Raw genomic sequence first — 11,237 nt, forward strand, 5'->3', positions numbered from 1 at the left:
CCAATCCCTCCCAGCATCAGGGTCTTTTCCAATGAGTCAGCTCTTTGTATGAGGTGGCCAAAGTATTGGAGTTTCAGCTTCGGCATCAGTCCTTCCAATGAACACCCAGGACTGATCTCCTTTAGGATGGACTGGTTGGGTCTCTTTGCAGTCCAAGGGACTCTCAAGAGTCTTCTCCAACACCACAGTTCAAAAGCATCAATTTTTCGGCACTCAGCTTTCTTCACAGTCCAACTTTCACATCCATATGTGACCACTGGAAAAACCATAGCCTTGACTAGATGGACTTTGTTGGCAAAGTAATGTCTCTGCTCTGTGCTTTAGTTGCTTGTGAAATGGTAAGAACGATGCCTGCCTTGTAGGGTTTATTTGTTACTAGCTGCACTGGGCCTTCGCTGCAGTGCTGTCTTTCTCTAGTTCTGGCAAGGGGGGCTACTCTCTAGTTGCGGCAAGTGGGCTTCTCACTGCGGTGGCTTCTCTTGTTCAGAGCACAGGCTCTAGGCGCACGGACTTCAGCAGTTGAGGCTTGTGGGCTCAGCTGCTCATCAGCATGTGAAATCTTCCTGGATCAGAGATTGAATCCGTGTCCCCTACATTGGCAGGAGGATCCCTAACCACTGGACCACGAGAAGTCCTCATAGGGCTTCCTGAGGTTCATCTATGATACTGCACGTCAAGTGCTCAGCCTAAAGTAAGCACTCGCTGAGTAATTTTACAGTTACTATTTGGTGACTGCAGCCATCAAATTAAAAGACACTCCTTGGAAGAAAAGTGTTGACCAACCTAGATAGTATATTCAAAAGCAGAGACGTTACTTTGCTGACTAAGGTCCATCTAGTCAAGGCTATGGTTTTTCCTGTGGTCATGTATGGATGTGAGAGTTGGACTGTGAAGAAGGCTGAGTGCCAAAGAATTGATGCTTTTTTTTTTTTTTACTTTTATTTGCATTTATTTTTTGCTGCATTTATTCCCAGGCCATAAGTTTTTGTTTCTTCAGTTTCTTCTGGGATATCTTTTTCTGCTGTGCAACCTCCTCTTCTGGTTTAGGAACAATCTGTTCTTTTTCAGTAAGGATCATCTCAATGTGGCAGGGAGAGCTCATGTAGGGGTTGATCCGACCGTGAGCTCTGTAAGTCCTGCATCGCATCTTGGGGGCTTTGTTCACTTGGATGTGCTCAATGACCAGAGAATCTACATCTAAGCCCTTAAGTTCAGCATTACTCTCTGCATTTTTGAGCATGTGTAGTAAAAGTTCAGCACTCTTTTTGGGCCATCGACCCTGAGTCCAGCCCCATGGCCTGTGCACACCTGCCAACTCCACCGTTGTAGCGGCGGAGCGGCACACACTGCTTCTTTAACGTGACGTCCTTCAGATACTTGGTGGCTTTTCGGATATGCATACCCTTTATGGCCTGGGCGGTTTCACGAGTGTTCTTAAAGTGTACACGAAGATTTGAACCTCTTGATTTGCATGATTTTGTGGGGTTTTCTGGGTCAAGTGAATAGCGCACCATTTTTAGGAGTCACCTCAGGCCGCTTACCGGAAAAAAAAAAAAAAAACAGAATTGATGCTTTTGAACTGTGATGTTGGAGAAGACTCTTGAGAGTCCCTTGGACTGCAGGGAAATCCAACCAGTCCATTCTGAAGGAGATCAACCCTGGGATTTCTTTGGAAGGAATGATGCTAAAGCTGAAGCTCCAGTACTTTGGCCACCTCATGCGAAGAGTTGACTCATTGGAAAAGACTCTGATGCTGGGAGGGATTGGGGGCAGGAGGAGAAGGGGACGGCAGAGGATGAGATGGCTGGATGGCATCACGGACTCGATGCACGTGAGTCTGAGTGAACTCCGGCAGATGGTGATGGACAGGGAGGCTGGCGTGCTGCAATTCATGGGGTCGCAAAGAGTCGGACACGACTGAGCAACTGAACTGAACTGAACTGATTGTACTTTGAGGTGAGTGACGCAGGAAAGAGAGTTTGTGCAGAAACAATGAGCCAACCCAGAGGGATGAGCAGAGACCCGGGGCGCTGTAAGGGCCTCTTTCCTATGTCCAGACTCCCTATAAAAAATCCCCTTACCTAACCTTTGCTTCCTCTCCTGCATCCCTCTCCCATCCTTCTCTTCTCCCTTTCTTTGTCCCCTCATGTTTCCCTTTCTCCCCTGCAGGGAGCTCCTTGCTCAGTTCTACTGGGAGCCCTGGGGGCTAAAGACCTTGCTGACACCTTCTCACCCACGCTGTGTGACTGTGGGCCAAGAGCCAGCCTTCCAAACTGCTTTGAAATCTGCTGAGGTGCACTCTCCAGAAATATCAGCTGTTCACCAGGTCTGCGAAAGGATGTGGCCAGAGCATCTGGTGTTTCCTGGGGGGAGAGTCTTCTGTAGGCGAGTGCCTCCCTTCATTATGTCATTTTTCCTGATCCTCAGTCCACATGGTCTCCTTTTTATTAAAAGGAGGAAATGGGAGAGGGGGCGAGGGAAAAGGAAGGGAATAAGGCAGGGAGAGAGAGAGAGAGAAATAATATTACAGTCTGCCCTCTAGCTTCACAGAAGGTAGTCAGGAAAGAAAGGAGGTTAGGTCTGGGCTCTGTGGTTATCACAGCTATTAGCGGGAGATTATTTGTTCATCAGCCTGTAAAAAGTTGCCAGCTTTGGCCGAGGTAATTAGAGCCTAGGTGGCTGGCCAGGTTGGGGCATGGGGGTGGGGGGTGAGGCTGTCATTTCCAACTCACCAGCTGCTCCATTTACTGCTGGTCAAGAGGTTCAAGTGAAAAGGTTAATTAAGAATCAGAGAATTTGTTCTCCATGTTAAGTTGTCTATACACAGCACAAAGGTCATATCTATACACGATAAATGCTTTTAAAAAACCAACCCAATTCCACATGCATGTATTGACACACGCACCTCCTCTCTGACCTCCACCTGCCAACCTCATCCTCATCTTCCTCATCTTCTCTGGACCAGGTGTCTGCTAGGCTTGGTTCCTCATGGGGGATGGGTAGCAGATGCCGCGTAGGCGCTGCTTTTTTGTATTTAGTTGGGAAACTGGGTTCATACCACAACAGAGAGCAGCCCACTAATACATGGGCTCCTTTCGCACTAGCTCTCACACACTGCTGTGTGTCTCAGGGCAGGTTGGGGTAGATCAACAATTCCTAATCCATGGCCTCTGCGTATGGGGGTGGGGGTGGGGAGAAGGCTGTAACAGAGCATCTCGGACAACTCTTTATCCCCCCGTCCTGGGATTCTGATATGTGCCTTCCACCCAATGTGGTCCAAGTTGTTGGTCTTTGTAGTGGGTGCTGTGGGTGTGACCTGACCCCTCCTTCAGGACCAAAGGTCTTCATTCTTCCGCCTGTTGGAAGTGTTGGCAGATGATGACTGTTAGCGGAATCCTTCTCTAGGACTTGCCCTCAGCCAAAACAGCCATCTCACTCAAGGCCATGCCACCTTCCTGCTTCCTGAGGGCAGCCGGCATCCACCTATGAGTGTGGGAGTGTAAATATCCATTCCTTTTGCCTCCGGACAGGACAAGTCAGTTCATCCAAGCTCCTGAGTTCCATGTAGAACTGAAAGAGAATTTTGTTGAAACTTCAGCCCAGTTCAGCTCCTCTCTCTGCCCAATCCCACTTCCTTCACTCTCTTCCCCAGCCCTCATATGCCACTTGTTGATGCCAAAGGCACCCTTGGTAGATTTCCTGCCTGTAAATCTCCATTTCAGAGGCTGTTTCCCAGGTAACCTAATGTAAGACAATACAGTTCAAAACAAAATTGAGGTTCACCAGATGTGATGAGCACCAGAGCACTGGAGAAGGAAATGGCAACCCACTCCAGTATTCTTGCCTGGAGAATCCCAGGGACAGGGGAGCCTGGTGGACTGCCGTCTATGGGGTCGCACAGAGTCAGACACGACTGAAGCCACTTAGCAGCAACAGCAGCAGCAGGGCCAGCCATACATTCATTCAGCAAACCAGTGTCTGGCACCCAGGATAACTTTAGTTCTAGAAGTCTTCCTGAATGAGGAAGGGTTCCAAGTGGGCCTGAAGGGCAGGCAGAATGTAAAAGGAGGAGGAGAAGCAATAAATTTAATGGAATTATTGTGTGTGTTGTGCTGCTTGTTACTGTTTTATCTCAGCCCATGGAGCGTCTACCACAATGGAGATACAGTAAGCCAATGGATTTTTGAAATTATCATGGGGCTTCCCAGGGGGCTCAGTGGTAAAGAATCCACCTGCAATGCAGGAGACATGGGTTTGATCCCTGGATCAGGAAGATCCCCTGGAGGAGAAAATGACAACTGGCTCCAAAAATCTTGCCTGCGAAATCCCATGGATAGAGGAGCCTGGCGGGGCTACAATCCATGGGGTCTCAGAGTTGAACACGACTTAGTGATTGAGCACCAAACTTACTAATTCCAGGTCTCGAGTCATACTGTCTGACCTCTAATGGGTGCTGGATTATTGCCCACTGAAAATTCTATCTTGTTCCTCCCATGTGCTGTGTCCCATTGGCACGTCCTCTTTAAAAAGTGGTGACCCACCTCTACTGCACAGTCAGTATCAGAAAGCCAGAGGAAATTCCCAGTCCCTTAGTATTATTGGCAACCTTTATCTTGAACCTACCACCTCTTTCCACTTTGAATCTTCTCTGAACTGTCCCTGCCGGTTTCAGTGGCTGCTGTTGTCCTGTCCCCTGTCCAGGGCTTTGCAGACTCTCATGACTGAGTTTGCCTTCCATATCTTCAGACTTTGACTCTGTCCTCATTTGCAGTCCAGACACATTCTTCATCCCATCTGTCTCCTGCCAAGTCAAGGGTCTCCCCAGCTCAGACCAGCCCAGGCTCTATTCCAGTATCACCCCAAGTGGCCAGGTATCCTGCTGGCCTATAACCCCATGACTATAGCCCATGCTCAGCATTACTGGCAAGGGTAGCTGCAGCTCTTAGGGCTGCTTGGGGACTGTGGCTCTGGCTAGGGCACAAAATTCAGGTGGGCTTCTCATTCTCTTTTATTTTTTTTAATCTTTTTTATTCTCCAGGGACTTCTTTTTTTCTCCAAGCTGCTTTTCATTTGTTTGTTTGTTTGTTTGTTTGTTTATTCTTGGCTGTGCTGGGTCTTTGTTGCTCTGCAGGTTTTTCTCTAGTTGTGGCAAGTGTGGACTACTCTCTAGTTGCAGTGCATGGGCTTCTCATTGCAGTGGTTTCTCTTGTTGCTGAGCATGGGCTCTAGGGTTCAAGGGCTTCAGTAGTTTCAGTTCCCAGGCTCTAGAGCACAGGCTCAATAGGTGTGGCACACGGGCTTACTTGCTCCTCGACATGTGTGATCATCCTGGATCAGGATCAAACCTGTTATCTCCTGCATTGACAGGCAGATTCTTTACCATTGAGCCACCAGGGAAGTCTAGTCTTCTCATTCTAAGCACAGCAAGAAATGTGAAATTGCTTCCTTTCCAGGGTCCTTCTCCCACCTGATCTTCTCCTATCTGATAGGGTGTGGCTTCTGGCTCCTAATGCAGTCCCCCCAGGAGGAAGGTAGGTTTGAGTGGAGCTGAGCCCTCAGTGAGGCAGTTGGAAGCTTTGTCTCAAAGGAAATCAGAAGGGAGACAGGAGAAACAGGAAAGGGCCCAGGAGGAGGAGGAAGAGGGGAAGAGGTTCTGTCCTTGGTGCTGAACAACAGTCCCAGAAATAATCAGCTGCTGAGCTTCTATTCATGGTTCAGCACGGTTCAGCTGTGAACTGTGAAGAACCCAAAGGACACAGGGAACCCGGTTCTTGCCATAAAGTGTCTTTTAAGCAAATGGGAGACAATAAAACACCCATGTGAGGACACGTAGGAATAATCCTAAACAGTCCGTATAATGATGGGTCTCAGAAAACTGCACAGGAGGAAAGGGTTTTGGCTGCCTTGATAAAAGGGTCCCTGAGACAAGCCTCATTTTAAGAACTATGCCCTTTAAGGAAAAAAAAAACACTTTATAATGAAACTTTTTTTCTTTAATCACCATATCTTTCTCTAGACTATTTAAAGCCTAAAGGTCTTGCATAAAAACCCAGTTAACCTAACTGCAGCAGCGCAGTTTAAATTTACGTGCAAATGCCATGTTTGAAATGTAAGCATATGATTGGTTTTTCACGTGTGTCTTTAAAAAGGATTGGTGAGTAATTTTTGTCTGAGTGCCTAGCCCCAGACTGTATGGCCATGGTCTCAACTTTTACTTGTCATAGTCATACCCAACTGCCCCCTCAGCAGGGGTTCCAGCAGGTCACTGCTGAGAAAGTGCTGTCCCTCCCCCAGTCCCTCTTCTGCCCTCTGCATTCTCAGGTCCTGGGTCTATTGGGACCCTGCCCACCCACCCCCACCCACCCCCACCCTTTTCTGCTCTCAGCATGGGTCATCTTTGCCTTGAATGGGGAAAGGCTGCAACTGGGACTCTCTCTTTAACTAGAGATCTCTCTGCCTTCCCCATTCATTTGCAGGAGGGATAAGAGGAGGCAATTTGCCTGTGCCTTCATCTGTATCTTTGTGAAGGTCTTCTACTCACAGAGGAAAGGAATTGCTTTAGCTCTATCACTGGAATTGGAAGCTCCAGATGCAAAGAGCTGACTCATTGAAAATGACCCTGAAGCTGGGAAAGATTGAGGGCAGGAGGAGAAGCAGGCGACAGAGGATGAGATGATTGGATGGCATCACTGACTTAATGGACATGAGTTTGAACGAACTCTGGGAAATAGTGAAAGGAAGTCTGGTTTAGTCCCCAGGGTTGCAAAGAGTCAGAAATGAGTTAGTGATTAAGCAACAATAATCACAAGGATTAGAAAGGTTAATATTTTATCACACCAATACACTGATCCCTGACTAACTTGCTACATGAGGAGGAGGTCTCATATCTCATGAGACCTAGTTTCTCATTTAAACTAGAATTGACAGGATGGTTGAGCATAGTTCCTGCTGATTTATCCTCATAGTCTCTGAGTCAAAAATTTTGGTTAGGTCCTTACTCACCTTGGACGTATATGGACCCCATTCATCCACCTCACTCCCTGGTCTTAACTTCCTGAGAGAAAATGCTCAGGAAATGCTCCATCCATGAGCATACTTTATTCTCACATGGGACTGTTGCTTTCAATTTTGTTTGGTTTCCTACCAGTGGAACTGGGTTAGACAATGTGGACTGTAAAGGAACCCTACAACCATCTCTTTCCTGAAACCTTAACCAGAGCCAGCCTCACCAGCAAGAGCCTCCTTTAATTTATATTAACTCTCGAGAGAAAAGGTGGGACCAGCCCCAAAGCCTTACTACCTTGGAAGGAGAAAAGAGAGAAGAAAGAATAGATTTTTCACTCCTCCAGACAAAGGCTTCACACTCAAGCCTTCAAGAAGGGCCTGAGTGATACCAAGAGAAGGCTGGTGCAGGTGGGATAAGACATAAACCCTGATTCTGTGTGTGATAAGGATTCCCCAGGAAGGCTTCTTCATAAGATAAGTGCTTTCAGAAGCAGCAGTGAATCAAAATTTGGAGAGAGATGGGGATATTTATACATTGTCAAGACAGAAGATCTTTTTTTTACAATGTATCTCAACTTGGGAAGTCGAATGTGTCTGGAGGGCAGGAGAGCTGAGTGGGCTCCAGAGGGCCCCAGTGAAGGGTTGGGTTTTTGTCCTGAGATTCCTGAATTTGCCAAGACTTTAGCACTCAGATATAAGTTGATGTGAGTGTGTGAATATGTACGGAGGCGACCATGGAGAGGGAATTTATTCGGGCCATTATGGTTTGATCCAAACTACTTCTAATTTGGTCAAGTATTAATTCAATGTTTGTTAGTAATTGGTAATTAGCTCCAGCTCAGCCCAGGCCCCAGGGACTGGCTGTCAGGTTGTGTAATTGCTTTCCTGCTGGGAGGAAGGAGAATGGGGCTTCAGTGTTTGGTAAATATCGGGTTGGGGAAGAGAAATGGAATTTTTTTTCTCTTCAGTCCATCAATTTTGTTATTCTCAATTGCTGTCCTTGTGGATTCTGCATCCCCTAGACATCCCTGAAAACTCTGTCACATTTGGTGTGGCTGGGGACAGAAGAAATGCTGGGAGGAGTAGCTGGGGGAGAGTCTAGCCCTTCACAGAGGGAAAGTGAAAGTCTCTCAGTGGCATCCGACTCTTTCTGACCCCATGGACTATACAGCCCATGGAATTCTCCAGGCCAGAATACTGAAGTGGGTAGCTGTTTCCCTCTCTAGGGGATCTTCCCAACCCAGGGATCAAACCCAGGTCCCCCGCATTGCAGGCAGATTCTTTACCAGTTGAGCCACCAGGGAAGCCCGCACAGAGGAAAGCCAACCATGCAGATCCAACCCTCCTTCGTTTCTTGCCTCCGGTCCAATTTCTACGCTACTTTCCAGATGTTACACTGCCTTCAGCAGAGATCCCAGAGTCTTCCCTTTCGGGGGCTCCAGCAGCTTCCTTGCTAGGCCTCCTTCTTTCTCCCTCCCCAGCAGGATCAGCACTGGAGCCAAAGCTAGTTCTCCCCACTCTCTGCCCCCATCAACCCCAAGTGCACCGAGAACCAGTCTTGGGGATGGCAGGAAGGGCGGGGAAAATGTGCTGAATTTGTTGACATGAGTGAGTCACTCTGAGTGGGAGCAGATGACAAAGAGACTATGACTCAGTGAAGGGAATACAATGTGGGTGAAGGCAAGGGATTTGCACCTCCTTACCTGCTCAAGGGAATGTGGAAACTAGGGATCTTGGAGCGGGGACAGCTGGTGTCCACTGATGTTGTGTTGGGTGTTGTCCTGATGACCTGGCATTCTCAGGCCTCTCTTTGGGTCGCCCGGGTATATGGCGTTGTCTTCCTGATCTTGTCCCAGCTGCATTCTTTGCTGCTTTTCTCTGTATCTTGTCTTCTCTCTTTGCATGTGTGTATGCTAAGTCACTTCAGTCACATCCAACTCTGTTCAACCCTATTGACTGTAGCCCGCCAAGCTCCTCTGTCCATGGGATTCTCCAGGCAAGAATACTGGAGTGGATTGCCATGATCCTCCAGGGGATCGTCCCGACCCAGGGATTGAACCTGCATCTCTTATATCTCCTGCATTGGCAGGTGGATTCTTTACTGCTAGAGTTACCTGGGAAGCCCTTCTGTCCTGTTTAGGCCACTATTATTTGGGGTTTCTTGTAGGAACCCACCAAGTTTGATCCTAATTGATATATTGCCTAAATAACACATAATCCAACACAGGTGAAAGTACCCAGCATAGTAAGCCCCATATGACAGCATTTCAGTCAATTTCTTTTCTCTCCTAACCTGTGACAGTTCTGATATCATAGCCTTATACAGCCTTTATACTGTTAATCAACTACGTATAGGTACATGTAACCCCAACTGTCTAAATATAGCTCCTATTATATAGCGCTTTTCAAAATTATTTTCCTCCTGAGCCTCTTTATCCTGCAAATAATGCTGCTGCTGCTGCTGCTAAGTCGCTTCAGTCGTGTCCGACTCTGCGACCCCAGAGACGGCAGCCCACCAGGCTCCCCCGTCCCTGGGATTCTCCAGGCAAGAACACTGGAGTGGGTTGCCAGTTCCTTCTCCAATGCGTGAAAATGAAGTCGCTCAGTCGTGTCTGACTCTTAGCAACCCCATGGACTGCAGCCCACCAGGCTCCTCCATCCATGGGATTTTCCAGGCGAGAGTACTGGAGTGGGGTGCCATCGCCTTCTTCACCTACAAATAATATATTATCTTTAATGTATCGCACCGTTTGGGTTCTGCAGGCTCTTAGTGGACCGGATCAGGTGCTCACCCAGGTCTGCTCTCCCCAGGCCCACTGCTGTTCCTCCCACCTCACCCACTGCGACTAGGATGAACTTCTTCATTTATTGTCATATTTTTTCCAAGGCCAAGAATGTGAACACTCTTTGGTAGGCAGGCATGCACATAGTAGGTGTTCAATAAATATTATATGAAGGGCCAAGGAGTGCCACAACTACTGAAGCCCTCAAACCCTGGAGCCTGTGCTCAGCAACAGGAGAAGCCGCTGCAATGAGAAGCCCAGGCACCACACCTAGAGAGTGGCCCTGCTCTCTGCAACCAGAGAAAAGCCTGAGCAGTGAGGAAGACCCAGCACAGCCAAAAAATAAAGAAATAATTTTTTAAAAAATAAATCAGTTGAGTTAATGAAGACGATTCTGAGTGCTGTTATGAGAAGTTATATGTCCAGCAGTGAATTATCTACTGTAGTGGATGAAGTGGACAAGGTCTCAGAGTGGCATTTGGGAGAGCTGGATTTGAGCCCCCACCCTGTCCTTCCCAGCAGTAAGGAGGAGATAAGGTAGACCCCTGGTTTCCTGGGTGGCTCAGCAGTAGGGAATCCGCATGGAGTGCAGGAGCTTCAGGAGACATGGCTCCAATCCCTGGGTCAGGAAGATCTCCTGGAGGATGGCATGGCTGCCCACTCCAGTATTCTTGCCTGGAGAATCCCATGGACAGAGGAGCCTGGCGGGCTACCGTCCATGGGCTTGTAAAGAGTCAGACATGACTGAAGAGACTTAGCACACACAAGGTAGCCCTCCACATCCCTCCGGGTAGCCATGAAACTTAGGCCAGCTGATGGAAGTAAAAGTCAATTATAAAGAGCTGCCTCTCGTGGTCCCTCTCATCTGGTGTTAACATTTTATCTGGGACTGAATGGTGGTATGGTCAGGTGAGGTTGGTGTAATCAGAGATTCTTGGAGGAAGTGAGTATTGATCTGGGCTCTAAATGTACAGGGAACAACACGGCAAAGGTCCAAAGAAGCAAGGCGTTTGGGGTGGGAGACAAGCAGGGCCTCTGTGGAGATCATTTCTGATGTTAATTCAAGACTCAGGGCACTGGGGCAGCTTCTGCCTGCCGGGGCCACAGCTTTATAGACCAGTTGCCCTAGCTGAGCTGTGTTCTGTTCAAAGCATGCTTGTTGCAAGGAACCATGACCCACCAACTACCTGGGTATGTTGCTGTTTGTCAAAGAAAACAGGCAATCTCTAAGTCTCTGCACTCCCAATGCAGGGGGCCGGGTTCAGTCCTTGGTCAGGGAACTAGAGCCCACGTTCTGCAACTAAAGATTACATGTCGCAATGAAGATGGAAGATCCTGTGTGTGCAACTAACACCCAGTGCAATCAAATAAATAGATACAAATAAATATTAAAAAAAAAAAAAAAAGAAAAACTCAGGCAGCCTCAGAGTAGCAGAGATGGGCCTCAGA

The 11,237-nt window shown here is 47.9% G+C and overlaps 1 pseudogene; it reads right to left on the reverse strand.

The window, feature by feature from the left end:
- Positions 1-927: 927 nt before the first annotated feature.
- LOC114116964 (large ribosomal subunit protein uL22-like) lies at positions 928-1,539 on the reverse strand (annotated as a pseudogene).
- Positions 1,540-11,237: the final 9,698 nt, after the last annotated feature.

This window comes from Ovis aries, chromosome 11, assembly GCF_016772045.2.
Source record: "Ovis aries strain OAR_USU_Benz2616 breed Rambouillet chromosome 11, ARS-UI_Ramb_v3.0, whole genome shotgun sequence".
Taxonomy (NCBI): Eukaryota; Metazoa; Chordata; class Mammalia; order Artiodactyla; family Bovidae; genus Ovis; species Ovis aries.